Source organism: Siphateles boraxobius, unplaced genomic scaffold, assembly GCF_051911475.1.
Source record: "Siphateles boraxobius isolate OS27281-9 unplaced genomic scaffold, OSU_SipBor_1 53, whole genome shotgun sequence".
Lineage (NCBI taxonomy): Eukaryota > Metazoa > Chordata > Actinopteri > Cypriniformes > Leuciscidae > Siphateles > Siphateles boraxobius.
The window spans coordinates 12,550,863-12,569,942 of record NW_027509175.1 but is presented as its reverse complement, the minus strand read 5'-3'; positions in this window follow the sequence as shown (position 1 = coordinate 12,569,942).

Here is a 19,080-nt window from a genome sequence, read left to right as displayed (position 1 = left end):
GAGGCCTCAGCCCTGAACTGGAAGTCACTTTGGATAAAAGCCTTTTCTAAATAAATACTTAGTACTAGTAATTTAGCCAGCTGTTGCAAAGCCCTTGACATGTGATTGCATATCCTGTATGGCTAAGATAGCCCAGCATAGGCATGCAATAAAGCTCAGCCAGGTTCTTAAACTAGATGGTTTCAATTTGTCCCCAGATTATTAAACATCACCCATATTTAAGCAAAAAATCATTGATTTTACATCATTATATAAAGACTCGCATAGAGATTCCCAAGAACACACAGCACAAGAACACACAACACAAAGCATGCATGCACACTGGTGCTCGCTCAGTGTTTCCTGAACTGCTTTAATCTATGCCATAGCGAAATAAATAACTTACGAGAGTGTCAGTCTGAATTTAATGTGTCAGTAGTAAGAAATCACGGCATTTCTTTTTTAGTGAATCAAAAACAGAGCGTAACCAGGGTTGTCCACTTCACAAAAAATTAAATATTATGAGCTGGATCTCTTAATGAATCATTTAAAAACTCTTGTGAGTGACTCGATCGACGAATCCTTCATGGAATCATTGCCGAATTAACAGTTACATAATACAAGGAGGTTAACTGTTACAAGAACAAGTTAATTTATCAAATACACAATTTCTACTGAATGCCAAACAAAAAAAGGATAATTACGAAACAATATGAGATAATATCATGCAAAATTCTTACAGCATTTATAAACATGTGTATGTATCCAAATAAGTGTATTTTTAATGTAATACATTTTATAAGTACTATTATATTATTTTATATGTAATATTTCACTGATAATTTTAAAGAGAGAGTATTTAGTATATTGTATATTGAGAATAATCAGTAATGAATAAAAAAAAGATAATGATGTAAAACTTAACATAAAAATTCAATATAAAAACTTTTAATGAATAACATTACAATACAATGATATTATATTAGTAAAATTAAGCTTTGTGATTTTATAATTATAACAATATTTAATATTGATAATATAAAATATGATTAATATTATACTATTAAAATTATACTATATTAGTGTTATTATATTTAATAATAAAATTAAACTTTAATAATAATAATAATAATAATAATAATTTAATATTAACAATACTAAAATATAATTAGTAATATATTTTTTTATTATAAAATGTATTCTGTTTCTAAAAAGTAACATAATAGGAAGCCTAAGTATATATATATATATATATATATATATATATATATATATATATATATATATATATATATATATATAAAATTTATTTTTTACTATAATTAACATCTTTCCAAGTCTGCCTTTATGAATATTTCCAATAATTTTAGTTTGTCTCAATGCAATATGGGAATGCATTCTGCATCAGATACATACAATCCCACATTATAATTAATAATTTTGCAGCCCTTTGTTTGAACAGAGCTCACTTGTACATTCATACCTGTATGTCATGTTTGGCTGGTTAGCATGGGGTAGTAAGCAAATAGCATCTTTCTCCATTAACTACCAAAAGTATCCTGCTTTGATCGAAAAAACTCTGATCAGAGCCGAATGTTAATTCAGTCCAACACTGCATTATAATTCCAGCCCTTGTGTGTGAAAGTGAGACACATGCAGAGATCCTGCTGTTGAAACAGGGAAACGATAACCACAACACACACACATTAAATATGCATGAGTAGTTTTAGGGCTTGAGCTCGAGGATAATTTAACCAAACATGTTTTTAGGACAGGATCCGGTGAATGGCAATGAAACCATTGGCTACGTGCAGGGAGGTAAAGGAAAAGTGAAAGAAATGATTCCTCGCTGCCATGGAAACAAAGTGAGAGCGTATGATTGTATGAGTGCATCCTCAGAGTGCCATCGAGAGTGTGTGAGAGTAGGTGGCCTTGTGCGGGTCAGTGAAGCTACCGATGTTCACAATGTTTAAATCAAGCTCAACGTGCAGTGACGGTCAGGTTTTATCCGCGATGAAAGAGAGAAAGGATGCTTTACGAAAGATCTGGCACATCCTAAAGAATGAATGTTCAATAGATCAATGAGCATACAGGAGATTAATCATATTATAGGAGGAGCATTAATAATTGTATCTGTTCAACACAAAGAGAAATAGAGGACATGAAAAGATTTAGATCTAATATCCAACATTATTGGAAAAATGCTTCATTGAGTGGAGGGTTGCCAGATCTGCTTAATAAAAGACAGCACAATGACCCAGATGGTGAAGAGAAGTTTATCTAAAAAGAAATATAGTGCAGAGCTTCATTTTGTCCATCAGGAATCGATAAGATCATAAAAAGCGTCTTGATATGAAGCCTTATGGGAGAGGGGATCTTCGGGTTTGTAGAATAAATCGTGCAAATAAATACTTGCAAAGATACAACAAAATAAAGTGTTAGCAGATATCAAGCAGACAGTCTATTAATACTCTACTGACTGCTAGTTGACATGTAGTTGCAAAGGTACTTATCATTAGTAGAATGTAAAGTGGACTCGAAATAAAGAGTTGCCAAAAAAAAAAAAAAAAAACACTCGGGCAGATTAGGACTTTAGGACGTTCACAACCAACCAATGTTCTCAGCATCATGATAACAAAATGACAAAATTTGTTGGTCCCCATGAGGATAACAGCTTATAAATCATACTAAGTGATTTTTTTTTTTTTTAAATGCAGAAAGTTTTCTGTTATTGGTAGATTTAAATTTTACATTTACATTTATTAACTTAGCAGAGGCTCTTATATCAATGAGACTTGCATATTGTTGTCCTATTGTAAGTTTAAAGGGTCACTCCACCCATTTGCATTAAGAGGTCCATTGTTAGACAACCAGTCATACTATTGAATGGTCGTGCAACATTCTTTCATTTTCCCCTGAGACGAGAGAAATCTACTATTTACCTTTTTCACTTCCTCTTACAATGACGCAAAAATCGTCATTTGACGTCATTGTAGGAGGAAGTGTAAAAAGGGGGGATTTCTGTATAGACTACAAGCACAAATTCCCACCCTTTCAAACCCGCCCATAGGGGGTTGTGCCTAATGCGCTAACAGAGCTATCACAGATCAGTGGGTGGGACTTCACTTGCAGATACTGAAAGCAATATCAGCCATCTTGTTTATAAGCTAAGCTAACAAGCGCTGTGGATATAGGAAGTTACGACAATGACGGAAGAAACTAAACATGATATGGAAGTAGAGGATTTTGAAATTCTGCTGCTCGAATCCGCTGTTCGTGGCTATCTTTACGAGCTGCAATATAGTGAAGAGCAGCTGAGGCTGATGGAGGATCAGGAGGCGGCTGCCTGTCGCGGACGAGGAGCCCGGACTGGGTCGAGCTGAGGCGGGCTGCTGGTGCGTGTGCTCTCGCTGTGCGATTCGGACACAGATAGAGTCCGTCTGCTGCAGAGAATTTCAACGATCGCAATTTCTCCTGGACGAAATCTCTGAATCAGACGACCACACGGACGTTTGTGTTGTGATGTGAACCATCCTAGTTTCGCCTGACTGAACATCCAGGTATCATGCAATAATTCACCATATAGAAAGAAATACAAATGAGAAATTCACTAATGTTTGCCAATGTAACGGGGTTCGTTGTTGTGGGAAGAAGGAGGCTGGAACCGGCGAACATTTGAACGTTTTAATAGTAAAATAAATAAATACAAAACAAAAGTATAAGCCAGCTGGCCACACACAACAGAAACAAAACATAAAATCAGGCCTGTTCCTTTTGTGCTTCCGCTCCTCCGTGAGAGATATGAGACCGCTGCACAGGTGTCATTCATTATCACTCGCGTCGTCCTCTCACGTCCCTCGCCCTCGTCCTGCTCGCCACAGCCAACTAACTAGACATTTTTTGTGAAATGAATTTCAAACTCATTTGGCAGCTAGCCTTCTTGTAGACGGAAGAGTGATTTCTCTGATGTTTGCGCTGTTCTGGATTAGTGGGAGTGGCTTGCAGAGCTGCATTGTGGGAGTTGTTGTCTTACATACAAATGTGCCCCAAAGTTATTTTCTGTCTTTTCTCGGTCAAGAGGGCACCAAATTCAAAATTTCTTTTACATTTCAACTACATATATAACCCACTTTCAATAAAGATTAATGTTGAAATGGGTGGAGTGACCCTTTAACTGCTTCTATTGTTCCCATGTGTAAGTGCTATAACCCTTCCCAGCCTAATTTTTTTTTTTTTTAAGATAATAGATATAGAATAGAAGATAAAGTGTTAGTATTAATGGATCAAGTGTTGCCGACAAAGATGCGTCTTCAGCCGTTTCTTGGAAATGGTCGTGGACTCAGTGTAGCGGTGTGTTATCTGCGTTGTGTTAACTTAGAATCACTCTTGAATGCTGAAATTCGTCCCTTCAATCCTCTTTTATTTCATCTGGAGTAACAAACAGATTGTGAGGACTCGTGCAGCACTTAGAGCAGCGTGCTGCAGCAATGCACGACGCGCGCTGTGAATGATCATGGAGACTGGCCAATAAACTATTACATAAACAGATTTAAGAACATACAACAATAATTTATGTACCTGGAGTAACAAACAGATTATGAGGACTCGTGCAGCACTTAGTGTAGCGTGCGGTAGCAATGCACAAAGTGCTGTAAATGACAGTTTGGAGACTTCTGGCTCTGAAAGCAGAGAGAAGGAGGGTAGAATGTGTGTGTTAGCTGGTAAGATGTGTGTGTCAGTTTATGGTTTGGTAAATTGGCCGCTGATGGTGGTTGTTTTATTTATGAAGAATGTGGCAAAATCGTCCGCTGTTAGGGTTGATGAAGGAGGAGGGTTGAAAAGAGAGGAGAAGGTTTTGAAAAGCATGAAAGAAGAATTGTTAATTTTGTTGTGATAGTAAGTAATTTTAGCAGTAGATATGTTAGCAGAGAAGGAAGAGAGGAGGGATTGATAAAGGTCAGTAGATTATTTCAATTTATGCCACTTCCTCTATGATCCCCTGAGTTTAGAACAATGTTCGTGGAGAACATCAGATAACCAGGGGGCAGAAGTTGTCCAAGCAGGATGTTAAAGTGGAGAAAATAGTATCAGTTGCACAATTAGTATCTAGTGTTGAGAGCTGATCAGTTGGAGGAAGTTTGGATGAGACAAGAGATGATAGGCGAGAGGGTGAAAGTTAGCGTAGGTTTCGCCGAAAGGTGGCCTGTGGAGGAGTTTGTGTTTTTTTCTGAGGCAGGTTGAGGTTGAGAGTGAGGATGAAGTGATCTGGGGTGTGCAGCGGATTGACCAGTGTATGGTCAATGGTGCAGTAGCGCTTGTAAATAAGGTCTAATTGGTTACCTGATTTGCGAGTAGCCATAGTAGATACTCGTTTGAGGTCGAATGAGGCAAGCAGAGTGTGGAAATCAGCAGCCTGAGGCTTTTCTATGTGGATGTTGAAGTCTCCAAGAACTATGAGAGGAGTACCATCCTCAGGGAAGGATGAGAGTAGCACATCAAGGTCCTCCAAAAAAACTGCTAAGTTGACCAGGGTGCGACATTCAACTACAAAATGGATTTTAATAGGCCTAGTGATGGTAACTGAATGCAATTCAAAAGAGCTGTTGTCACACAGAGGTGGTAAAGGATAGAATGTCCAATCGTTTGAGACGAGAAGACGAGTACCTCCACCCCTTCCGGTCAGACGAGGGGTGTGTGAGAAAGTGAAGTTAGTGGAGAGGGCAGCAGGTGTGGCAATGTCCTCTGGTCTGATCCAGGTCTCAGTCAGGGCCAATAGGCTGAGACCTGAATGACTAGAAATTGATGTAATGAAATAAGCTTTGTTTATAGCGGACTGGCAATTTCAGAGACTGATGGGTAAAGAGAATAAAGTACTAGAAGACACCGGAAATGTATGCAGGTTGCTATGATTGTGCTACCTCCTACGTTGGACATTTGATTTACACTTGTTATTAATAGTAGGGAGTAGGGAGTAGAAAAGATGTGTAGAAGAGAAAGTGCTACAAAACACACTGTATAAATAGCGTGAGTTGGGTTAGGCCATGCCTCACTAACAAAACTGTTTACCTCGTGACTAAACGCAAACAAACGAGACTTCACCAACGAGATTTCAGCTTGTGAGCAGAGTGAACAAATACTATTTCCTAGTAACTACAACTGCACATAAATAAAGTGAGAAATGGATACAAAACACCTACAGTTACTGTTATCCCCTGTTACTTGACTGCTTCTTTCTGGCTTAGGGGTAGGGTTAGTGTAAGGGGATATAATATACAGTTTGTAAGAGTATAAAAATCATTATGTCCATAGAAAGTCCCCATAATGCATGAAAACCCAGTGTGTGTGTGTGTGTGTGTGTGTGTGTTTGTGCGTGCGTGTTTGTGTGTGTGTGTGTGTGTGTGTGTGTGTGTGTGTGTGTGTGTGTGTGTGTGTGTGTGTGTGTGTGTGTGTGCGTGCGTGTTTGTGTGTGTGTGTGTGTGTGTGTGTGTGTGTGTGTGTGTGTGTGTGTGTGTGTGTGTGTGTGTGTGTGTGTGTGTGTGTGTTTTATGACTGTGGTAAAATCTTTAGGGGCCTTTAAAAAGTAAATTCGCCGAGATGTGCAAACAGCCACACAAGCACAATATAGAGGCACCGAACAAAAAAGCTTAACCTTCACTTTCTTCTTTTTTCATTCATTCTGTGTGCTGTAAAAAGGGATGAATGGGGTGATGTAACCGGCCAAACAACAACCCGACGGACACAGAGAACAGCATGCAGAATAATTATCGCAAGACATGCTGCAGATGCATGGTAGGTTAAAAAGTGCTGATGTTTTGGGAAATGATGGGCTCTTGTCGTTGATCTGTATCAGTCAGCACAAGCGAGATCAGGCTCTACAGAAACACAGCTATAGATCCATCCCTTTATGCTGCCTTAAAGTTCTCCTAGTAAGTTTCTATGAGTTTGGAAGGAATTTGTGCTTGTGCAACAAAATGAAGGGCAATTGATGTGTATGTAGCTGGTTTAAATTTTTTTTTAAATGTAATGAAGATTGTTAGTGAACTTCATCAAAACTTAATTATTATTTTTTTGTGTGTGCTTTCACATGTGTGTCCTGAGTTGTAATCTGGTACAATGTATCAGGCCCGCCGACAGGGGGGACAAACGGGTCTGTTGTCCCGGACCCAGGGTAGTGGGGGGGCCCAGAACTGGGCCCTCATTAAATTATAGAATAATTGTTAAAAAATAAATAAAATAGGCATATTTGTGGAAAAAATATCTAATATTTGAGTTACATAAAAGCTTTTTATTTGTTTTCTTCCTAATTGTCCTTGAAATAGTGGTCAAGAACCCCCCCACCCCCAAAACAAAAATGGTTTGGCCACTGATCAAAATGTGATGTTGTCATTTGATTTGAAGTTCAATAGGATAACGTTACGCTCAAAATGTCCGTCAGCACAAGTCCGGTGCTCAGAAAAGAAAAGAAAGGAGAAGAAGAGAAGAAGAAAATAGAGGCCTTCGAGATGTCCTAAACAAATATTTTAAAAAAGGTGGTGACGGTGAAGCTGGAACTAACGTTAGTAAAGTCAACGTAGAGCAAGGTAAGAAACAGCGCAACCAACGTTTTTGAGTGTTGTCGAAGACCCGGTACTTCGGTACCAAGTCGGTACTATTTTTTTTTTTAAACGTCACGCCACAGTACCAGGTTTTCTCAAACCCGGTACTTGATGCGCGTGCATGCCCGAAGCGCGTGCAGTTGCGTCCTCTTCATAAAAGTGCTGAGACATTGCGACCGGCGGTGCTGCTGATGTGGTAGCTGTAAATCCACTTGTTGATAAGAAAGGAGGAAAGAGCCACATATGGAAATATTTTGGATATTAGCTCATAATAGCGACGCGGCGCGCTCGTTTTTACAGACGCACCTAAGTTCATTGTTGCATAGCAACGACAGACGCCACGGGAGAGCATGCGCTCGTGGAAAGGAGAAAGCGGTGCGAACTGCGCTCTCCATGATGACGAGGAAGTATTAGCAAAGAATTCATTGATTTCTAGCCCTTCCATTAGCTTTACTACTAGATATATTTATGGAGATGAGAAATAAAAGGCCGGCTGAAATGCGTCACTGTCATCATCGGTGAACAGATAATGGGCCAGATCTGAGTGTATTTTTGCTGCGCTGCTCATGCTTAATTAAAAGTGAAAGCACAATTTTGATGGACAAAAAATAAATATGATTTCACACAAAAAGTGCCCAAAATGCACAGATTTTGCATGTCTGTGTTTTAACAAGAACTGTGGTAGGCTATGTCAGAAAAGAAAATGAAGTCATTTATAGAAAATGTACCCATTTAAACGTGTTTTTATTATTCAGTTTGGGTAAAAGTATATGGTGTTTTATAAAAATAAAAAAATAAATCGTGGGGGGTGGGGGCCCATCTAAGATTATCTTGTCCCGGGCCCAGGAAGGACTGTCAGCTGGCCTGCAATGTATTTAATTCTAGTGGGAACCATTCATGCAGAATATTGTTTCATATGAGGCACATATTGGTGACGCAAACGATACCTCGTGCGATGTGCGAACAGCGCCATCTTTAGAAGCACATTTGCCGCTGACGGGGTTGAGTGTGTTCTCTCTCGCTCATCTGACGAGTGTGTTGGTAAGAACATTTTGTAGTGTATTAAACAATGTAATCAACTTATTTCATGAGATAAACGATGGTTAGGTGAAATGAAAAGCTGTGATGTCTTGAAATTGGATGCAGTTAATTGCTTTTTAAGTGTTTTACCGAGACTGGTTTTGCTTACTAGTTTTCTCCGTGCTGTTTGAGCAGACTGAAGGGGACAGACGTGTATCCAAAATATTAATTGTGCTCTGTATTTCTGGAGGTATGTTCAATTGTTTGTGTTTTATGTTGAGACATGTTTGAAATGTGTTTGATATCAGGTTCAAATGTGTTTGATACATACAAAAAAAGAGTGAGGTCTGTATGCAAAAGTGATGTGATAGTTTATTTGTGTAATTAATATTATTGACATTTTTCCCCATCTAATGTATTTACTGATGCAAGTAAGTAGTGAAGCAATTATATTTTCTTTTGTATATATTCTTGTATGCCATTTAAGGGTGACCTGGTTTTGTGGCTTATTATATTTTGTGATTTTAATTTATTTTATTATTTGCCCTATGTTTTGTAACTATTAATTGATTAAATTAAGATCTTTAGAAGCACATTTGCCGCTGATGGGGTCGGGTGTGTTCTCTCTCGTTCATCTGACGAGCGTGTTGTTTTCTCCGTGCTGTATGAGCAGACTGAAGGGGAGAGACGTGAGTCCAAAATATTAGTTGTGCTCTGTATTTCTGCAGAATAAAGATCCTGAGACCTCTTCCATCAGCGTTGTCTTCACTGAATAGAAAACAAACACAACCAGAGTAAATCGGTTACATTAAAATGGTGCCGTGACCTACTGGATCTACCGGATTGGCCGCAGTCGATCGCCAGGGTGGTGCAACAAGTTTGTGATGTCTGGATGCTGCATGCGGAGGCTGTGGAATCGATTTCGCCATTGAACTGGTAACTGTAAAAGGTTAAGAGAATCAATTTTTTTTATTGCGGACTGACTTATTGAACTGTTGTTTTTCCTCATCATACTTATTGGACATTCTCTGGGATCAGTTTTTTTTAATATTTATTTATTTTTTATTCTGTCATTGCTGTAAATTTATATTATGGCTGGAGTAAGGAAAGACTACGATATGATAACTCCATATCTTGGGAGGGGCAGAGGGTTGTTGGGGGTGGACAAACCTGCCATTGGTAAACCAAGAGTATTAGTCTACAGTCCCCAATCACCTGATACCGTACTAGAACATCCTGTTGGGCCGACTGCCTCTACCCCTAGTGATGCTAATGATAACGTTGCACAGCAGTTACGTGATCTTATCGGTGAATTAGGCAGTCAAATAGGGGATTCCATCACCACACGGCTATTAGCTAGCCAAAGCCCGGTCACACCCTCCAGTTCAATCCCATTAGGTGCTGTTGCACCAGAACCCTCATCGCAAGCCGAAATCTCACTAATGTCAGCCTGATAGTCAAGCCAGACGTCAAAGAGCATACACGGTTCAGGAATGGATTGAGTTGGTGGAATTGTATCTCCCCAAAGCAGATTGCTCTAATACAGATCAGGTAGACGAGATACTGAGCCACCTGCTAGGCAGGGCTAAGAGCATTGTCAAGGTCAAACTCAAAATTAGCCCTAACGAAGCCATCTCCCCTGTAACCATCTATGATGTGTTAAGGCGTTACTTCAGTGAAAGTCCTGGATCATGTCTACCGCTAGCTGACTTTGACGTGACACGACCCAAAGTAAATGAGTGCCCTGTTGATTACTGGGTAAGATTGAACGCAGCTGCTGAGTTAGCAGACAGTCATTTGCAGAAACAAGGTGAAAAGATGAAAAACATGAGTTCTGAAATAGCGATGATGTTCATCAGAAACAGTTCGGAGCCGAACCACTCTAGTATGTTTCGGTGTAAACCTATCAGTAAATGGTCAGTCACAGAAATCCAAGAGGCCATTGACGAGCACCAGAGGGAAGTCCAGTCAAAAAAAACGTCTACCGGCGCACATAATGTTAGCACGGTCCAAGTCGCTGCAGCTAAATTATCAACCTACCCTCATGCTGTCACCGAGGGAGAGACTTTGACATCGGACGCACCCATTAATGTCCCTGTAAATTCATTGAAGGCTGCTTATCCCGCAACTTCGGAATCAGGCACTTTGGAGCGTGTCTTGAGTTTGCTGGAAAGGGTATTAGAGCGTACTAGTCAGAGTGCTCCTGTCTCACAGCAGAGAACAACTCAGTGGCACAACTTTTCCCCGTGCAGAGTCTGCGGTGATAGGAATCATTCCACCCGTTCACATTGTATGAGAGAAAGGAGATGTTTGTCATGCATGGAGATTGGGCATCAGCAGAAGCAATGCCACAAAGTTGTCATCTCTGCTAGTCCATCTGCTTCTGACCCACACATTCAGGGAAACTCATTTATTTATGGGGATTATGTGAGTGCAAAGTGTGAAACCCTCAATGTGGATGATGATTTATTTGTTTAAGATGAATGTTGCAAGTCTGTCTCCAGTAATGGTATCGTCTTGTTTCAGAATGTCACGAAGTTAGGAAAGGCACACAGTCTGTTCTATACTTCAGTGCTATTGAATGACAAAGTCCCAGTCCAAACGCTACTAGATAGTGGGTCTATGGCGTATACAATCAATGAGGAAACAGAGCATGAACTGTTGAGTATGGGGATGTCTGCACGGGTTGACCAGTTGCACATGGACGTTATTCTTGTTGGCTGTGGAGGTGTTAGAGTCAGACCGAAGGGAGTCTATCAGTTGAAGATGGATGTGTGTAGCACTTTAGTGAGTGTGCCTACTTGTGTTGTCCCAGGATAGAGGGATCAGTTAATTCTGGGAACTAATGTTATTAAATTCATCCTCACTCAACTCAAGCAAAGCTCTAGCTATTGGAATCGTCTATGGGAGTCATCTGGAGAACCTGAAGTTGAGCAGTTTCTAAACATGATGTCAGGCATAAACAGGTGGAAGGGTAGTGTAATTCCTGATATTGTGGGCACTGCAAAACTGGCTCAGGCCGTCACTTTGTTGCCTGACAAGAACACCTTGTGTGGGGTAAACTTCTGTCGAACACCCCTATTTCCATGGGAAGTACTATTGTGATTGAGCCACTCAAATCACAAACCCACAAGAAAGGTATCATGGTGGGAAGAGTCATAGCCTCTATGTTTGGTGATGGGTGGTTCCCAGTCAGGATCGTGAATCCCTTTGATAATGCTATTACATGGAAAAGAAACTCAAAAATAGCTGATGTCTTCCCTGTTGTAGCTGTTGAGGACCTCAGTGTGCATCCTGATCGCAACAGTAATGAGATGGTGAGTGTGCAGAGGCAGGGCATCGGAGGCCTTGATGAGGGAGCTTGCAACGACTTTGGGCAAAGTGAAAGTCTGCAGAAACTTGGTCTTGGTGATTTAGACATTGAGTCATGTGAAGCATCCCACTATTGGAAGAGTCAGCTGCTACAGCTCATTAGGAGGTATGAGGACGTATTTTCCAAAAACAAACTGGATTGCGGAAAAGCCAACCCCTTGGCTTTTCCGCAATCCAGCCCACCCCTTGCCTCATCAGGCAGACTGTTTAGCAGCTTTAGGAGGGAATGTCTTTAGTGCGATGGACTTAACCTCTGGTTTTTATAACGTCATAATGTCTGAAGAAGACAAGAAGTTCACTGCCTTCACGACTCCTATGGGTCTGTATGAATTCAACCGTCTACCGCAAGGTCTCTGTAACAGTCCAGCCAGCTTTATGCGACACATGACCAACATCTTCGGGGATCAGAAATTCCTCACGTTGTTATGCTATCTCGACAATCTTCTTGTGTACGCTTCGAATGAAGAAGCAGCCATTGAGCAGCTTGAGCTGGTGTTCGCTAGGCTCATAGCACACGGACTGAGGTTGGCCCCGAAGAAGGGTCATTTTCTGAGGGGAAGTGTGAAATTTCTGGGGGATGTCATTGTCTGGATACGTTGCCACTCCAGTTTCGTCAAAGTTAGTGCCATTTCTGCCATATCCAAATCTGATCTGATGATGCCAGATGGAGTGACACCTTCGCAGAAAAAGATAAGGTCATTTTTGGGAATGGTGTTATATTATCAAAACTTCATTCAAAACTGCTCCAGCATAGTGAAGCCTTTGTTCACCTTGACAGCTGCACCCAGAGGAAGGAAGACCACTGTGAGAGGCACTGCATAATTTAGGAGACTGAATCCCAGTGATTGGAAACGTCAGCTGAGTGTGGCGTTCCAAAAGCTAAAGACGGCTCTATTAGAATCTGTTGTGCTAGCTCACCCTGATTTCAGCCGACCATTCGTTCTATGTACATATGCATCTATGGATGGGTTAGGAGCTGTACTGTCGCAAGTACCAGAAGGAGAAATTAGGGCACGTCCTATTGCCTTTGTCAGTGAAGCTCTCACTCGTGCACAAGCTAAGTACCCTGCTCAGCGCCTCGAGTTTTTGGTCCTGAAGTGGTCCGTCTGTGAGAAGTTCAGTCACTGGTTGAAGGGACATGGACTTCAACCCGAGGGAGCGGTTTGAGCAGACCAATCACAGCGCTTGCGTCCGCGTAGAATTGACGCGTTGTTACATTTTTGGAGAGGTGCACGTCAGGGTACGCCGAAGGGTACGCGTGCTACACACAGCCTACGACGTAGCTACGGCGTAAGTTCGACGCAGAAGTATAAATTGGGCTTTACAAAAGAATGGTAGGCATCGTACGTGACATACAACTAAGCCGCTCAACAGTTACCGCGCATTTTTGAAGCTATTTCCAAACGAGTTTTCGCCGGCTTACTCGCTTCAGTTCCTTCCGAGTGGAATGATACTTTGATGAGGAGGTTCTGCTCGGAGAAACGCTTCCTCCCGCTGTACTGGGACTGGAGAGAGGACAGCGCTGCCTCCACTCAAAGTATCTGTGCGATTGTGTGTGTGTGTGTGTGTCATGGCAATGCATATCCCTCTGTTGACTGTTTAAAATGCAATGTTTGAGAGATGCTTCTAGTGTTACATCTAATATGTTGTGTAGTCAAGTGTTTTATGGATATTCATAACATTGCTTCTGTGTAATGTGGTGTAGGTTAGGCTACCTGGTCATATTGCTGTTGGTTATAGTTTATACGTGATGATTACGCGACTAGAGTTGATTATTTAAATAAGTTATAAATACTGTAGGCTACTAATAATTGTGCCCCCCCAATCCATTTCATATGCCCCCCTTAAGATGTAGGTCTGGCGACGGGTCTGGTCAATTGCAATTATTTTTTTAAATTATAAAAATAATTTTGTCACACAAGTCTGGCCCTGTCCCAAATGCCAACCTAAGCCCCTGTGGTCCTTCAACCCAGAATGAAAACCCAGCGTTACCCAGTGGCATTTACAACATTGTGGTGGTGTTCATGTACAGTAAAGACAAACGCACAGACATAACTTGAAAGAAGTAAAAGTTGAGGTTGATTTAGGGCGATTCTCAGCAGGTATATGAGAACAGAGCAAGACTGATATAATTAGCTGTGTGAAGAACTTTTGCTTCTGAAGTGAGCTCTTTCCCCCCCACACAAAGCACCCAAGAAATCAGGTCAATCAGGAACAACATTCTTCTGTGCTGAATTATTCTTGGAGTATTTGAAATCTTGAATCAAAGGCACTTTATCAGTAGAAAGTCTCAACATCCCTGTAAGGAGACGCTGAAAAAAAAATTCTTTACGCTTTATTTTTCTCATGATATAAATTGCAGCATCACCTCTTTTCTCACAGTGTCAAAATGGCTTGTTCAAGGATCCGGTCTGTCTAAACTCTGCCTTTCTGAGAGCCTATTTTGCTCTGATTGGTCAGATGGCCCAATCTGTTGTGATTGGTCGACCACTTACAGCACATTTAACCAAAAGCTATCAGTGAGCTTTTGGTTCTATCCATATCTGGATTTTAGCACTGAAAGCTTCCTTAGAGCTTGTATACACAGTGATACAAACAGCAACAATGTTGACGTTTTATCGTATCAATTTCAGTGCGAGTCCTGATCCTTTGGAAATGCATCAAAGTAGATTTGCTTTAACAGTGCAGTAAAAAGCATCTTCTCGACATGTTAAAAATGTAACTCATTGTTCTGTAAACGTATCATGAATGTCAAATTTTGACTGATCTCAAAGTGAATTTTCTGACAAGATAAAAGCATCCGACATGAGTGAGGATATCAGAACTGACCAGGTAACTCGACAGAAAAGTTTCTGTGAAACAGCAGCAGGTGCAAATGATTATCCAACTGCTCAAGCAACATCCTTTAAAAGGCGAAAGACATGCAAACCCACAGACATAACAAGCAAAACAGGTGGTGGAAGTGATTAGCTCTAAGCATTGCGGTTTATAGCATCAGCCAAAACCGCATCAAGCATTTGGCTGTGGCAAACACACGTTCAATGCCACAAGTGCAATGGAAAAATCACTGCCAACTTTTTTCTTTGCAAACTAAGAAACCACAAGAAATATGCAATCATCAGTTACTAACAATGTCCACATAATTGTCCATTGTTCTTTCACAGACAATACTGTAAGTACCTCAACATGTTCACAAATGAAATCGTATTAGTTCATAGTCCCCAATCTATGAGTCAAAGATAATTTAAACGGACAACAAACAGAGACGTCTGTTTCTCAAACTGAAATAACATTTGCAATTAGGAAATAAAGTCAGTTCTCACAAGTCACAAAGTCAAATTGTGAGACACACTACTTTTCAAAAGTTTTGGGTGATTAAGATATATTTATTTATTTTATAAGCGAAACAGGCTTTCAATATATTGCACACTCATCTAAAAACAATGTTATTTTTCTATTATGTTTTAATTGGTTTTTTTTTGTGTGGAATTTTAGGAAAGTTGTTTAGCAAGGTTTTAGGAAAACAACCTTTGACCAATACAATTAAACTGGGGGCAGACGAACTTAAAGTTAGACTTCAACTTTGGAATTGTAAACTTTCTTGATATTTCTAAAGGATAAAATTCACTTTCAAATGATTTAGAAGATTTGAAACTCGTCAAAAGACTGTCACAATGATAATCTAGCAGCGACTATACTCAGTGAATGCAGATTCAACAGAATGAAGCCTGTTTAAAGGATCTGAGGTGTTACCATTTACAAAATCCAGCTTAAAGTAAAATTCAAAGGCAGCAATGCATCCAGCATTCAGAGTCCCGCTCTGAGCTCCACTGCCAGAGGAACAGGTCTGAAATCATCCAGACAGCTGAGAAACCTCTAGTGCAGCTGGATTTATATGAAGTATTTTGAATCAGCCAAAATGTCAGTCAAGTATAATTCAGAGTATTTAGCAAAGCCAGAAATTCAAAAGACTCAAGGCAGCTGATGATGATCTGATGATCTGCAGAAGTTCAAAATGAGGCGTTCTTGCAGCTTAGTTTTGATAAAGGCTCTTTGTAGACATCAGTCACTGAAAGTTTAAAAAAATGAAGGAAACATTGATTACTTCAGTTAAATCTGTTTTCACTTCAAAGGAAGAAAAAAAATAAAACCTAATTGTGATATTGATTCTTCAAATTTCCACCTCACGATTGTGATTTTGACTTTATATCACAGTTTGACTATTTCTAATTATGACTTTATTTCTTAAACTTTCTCAGTTTAAATCTGTTATGACTTTATATCTCACATTTGCAACTTTATTTCTCTTTATTTTTAACTGTTTTATTTCACAGTTACTGTACTTTATTTTGATGACGATCTGCAGAAGTTCAGACTGAGTTGTTCTTGTAGTAAAGTTTACAAAGCACTAACGTTACAATCTTATAACTCAAAAGATCAAGGAAACTTTGATTACTCCTGATACGACCCCTTTATATGACGCATTGCCTTTGTCCAAATACTTCTCTTTATTCTTTCTCTCTTTGTTATGAACCAAATATTTTTCGTTGAACAGTACATATCGACCTTGTAGTTAGAATAAGACAGAGTCACTCTGTCTGTCTTATTCAAAAAAAAAAATAAAAAAATTGTATTCTGCTGATGTGTACATATAGGCCTACTGTAGGCTTTAGAAATCCTTGGTATTGTAATGGGACACACAATTCTCAAACATCTTTGACTGGTCCAGTGTCATATTCAAGCTCTGTTTTTGAGTTTATTTACTTCACAACTGGAGAATAGTCCATCTTTAGTTATATATATATATATATATATATATATATATATATATATATATATAATGTCACTTTTATTTATATAGTGCTTTTTTGCAATACAGATTGTTTCAAAGCAGCTTTACAGTGATAACAGGAAAAGAATGCAACAAAGTTTGTTTCGGCTGTACAGCAGATCAAGCCAAGTCAAGTCAAGTCACCTTCATTGTATAGCGCGTTTAACAAGACTGTGTCAAAGCAGCTTTAAAGTGGCACTATAAAGGATTTCCGTTTTTGTCAAACAGCGACCCTAGAGTCGCTGTAGAGTACTTGTATTTAACGTTACTGTCGTAACTCACGCAGAGCGTGACAGTCTATGATCTGCACTCACGGCCTCTGCACTTTATAATAATAAAGTAGCCTACCATGTTAGGCTAACCTGAACCTAACCTGAGTTACATCATGTACGTCACATTATTTCATAACAATGCCCGTTATTATGATGTTGTTAGACATGATTATTGCAATTTATCATAATAGTTTGCAAATTGTGCTCATTTACAATATTTACAACGTAGGCTTGTTTATGTCCTGCTAATTATGTGAGATATTGACAACTGTTCTCATGATAATCACAGGAATCAACTTTAACAATGAAAGCCTGAGCGAGTGGGACTCTTGTCCGGTTCCTCACGCTGTCAGATTCTCGTTACCTTTTTCTAGACTCTTCCAACCGCGCTTTCTTCATTTTTTACTCCATTCTGAAAACGCAGGTCCGATATTTACTCATGTCTGACTCCTTGCTCGGTCAGTCTGCCGTTTCCTCTTTCTCTGTTCCGACAATGCTTTTCTAGCTTTCTGCTTCTTATATGCCGGTTTAGCCATGACGATAGTTGTTCTTAGCTTGCCGCATCTGGATGTGTGCGTCTTTTCGTGTAATGTGTGCAGTGCCGTAAAGTAATTCGTTACATCGCAAGAGCTGAAATCACGCAATACTTCCTGACGCTGGCGGTCCGCCGGCCCAAAGTTGCAAGTGCAGTTTTTCCACTCACAGGCACCAGAGGAGGGCGAGACGACCACCATTCAACCCGAAACGAGTCATATAACCATTCCAATAACTCCAATAACTGTTCAGTTAAGCTACAAAAACTGCATAGTGCTGCTTTAAAGGGTTATTTCGCCCATTTAAGACATGAAGTTGTATGGAATCCTTACCAGCACTATAGTGCATACACACTGACCCACTCTGTAGGCACCTCCCTGGTCAGACTTCTGGCCGCTGGAAGTTTTTCAAGAAAGTACTCCCGGTTAGTTCTCTTACGAGAGGTTCTCTCGTATTGCGTAAGTTTAGCTTACGCTACGGGATAGATTCATCTTCTCGAGATACTGAAGCCAAAAAATTATCCTTAATTTTGTATTCCTTGTCAACGCAGTGCAGCAGCTAGCAGACCTAGAGCAGGCCATCTCTCGTGCTCATTGGCTGCCCTGCGGGCAACTGCTGCAGCCTACCAGTGAGCCCGGCGTGACGTCACGCCCAATGAAGGGCGCTCGCGCCTTCATAGCGTCACAGCCCGCCAGAATGGGCGTGGCTTAGCGTATAACACTAGGGGCTGTAGGCTGACTTCCCTGATTTTCTTCTCTTCAGCGAGCTCTTCGCATCGCTGGATCTGAGAGAAGCCACCGCCGCCGTTGAACAGCGGACAGCCAGCTTAGGAGAGCCCTGAGGAAGCCGGCCGTCTTCGCCACCTTCAGCCATCCGTGCGAGCTACGCTATCCGGCGACGTATCCTTTACCTTGCTAAAACCTATTCTAAAACTATTCTAAAAGAGCAGCGAGTGTCTCGTGTCCCCGTTCGCGCGTCACGGGCATCATCTGTGTTACATGTAGGTCCCGTGCCCACTACTCGTGCGCGCGCCCTCGTACAAACACTGTTCCAGTTCTGCTCGACCACCGAGCACGCGGCTAGCTCTCTTTACGTTACAAGAGAGCTACCACGCCCTCGCGTCCCCGTTCGCGTGTCATGCAGAGCCCTTTCGAGCTCTCTGCATGACCCGGACGGGCTTGCGCGCCGCCGTCGAAATGTCTCGCCATGTCAGTCCCCTTAGATAAGGCTACTGCAGTGGTGTATTTGGCAGCCAACGAGCCGGTAATGCAACCCGCTCGCCTGCACACATCCGCCGTTCTCGCGGCGACCCAGAGAAATCTCAAGTGAGTATAATGTCAGATTAAGAATGTAATTTACTTGCCCGCTCACGAGCGCTCACGCTTTTCATTAACTAACAGACACATCGCCTCCGAAAGGACGTGCGTGTTTAAGTTTATTCCCTGTCAGTCCCCTTCAAACAGGCTACTGCAGTGAT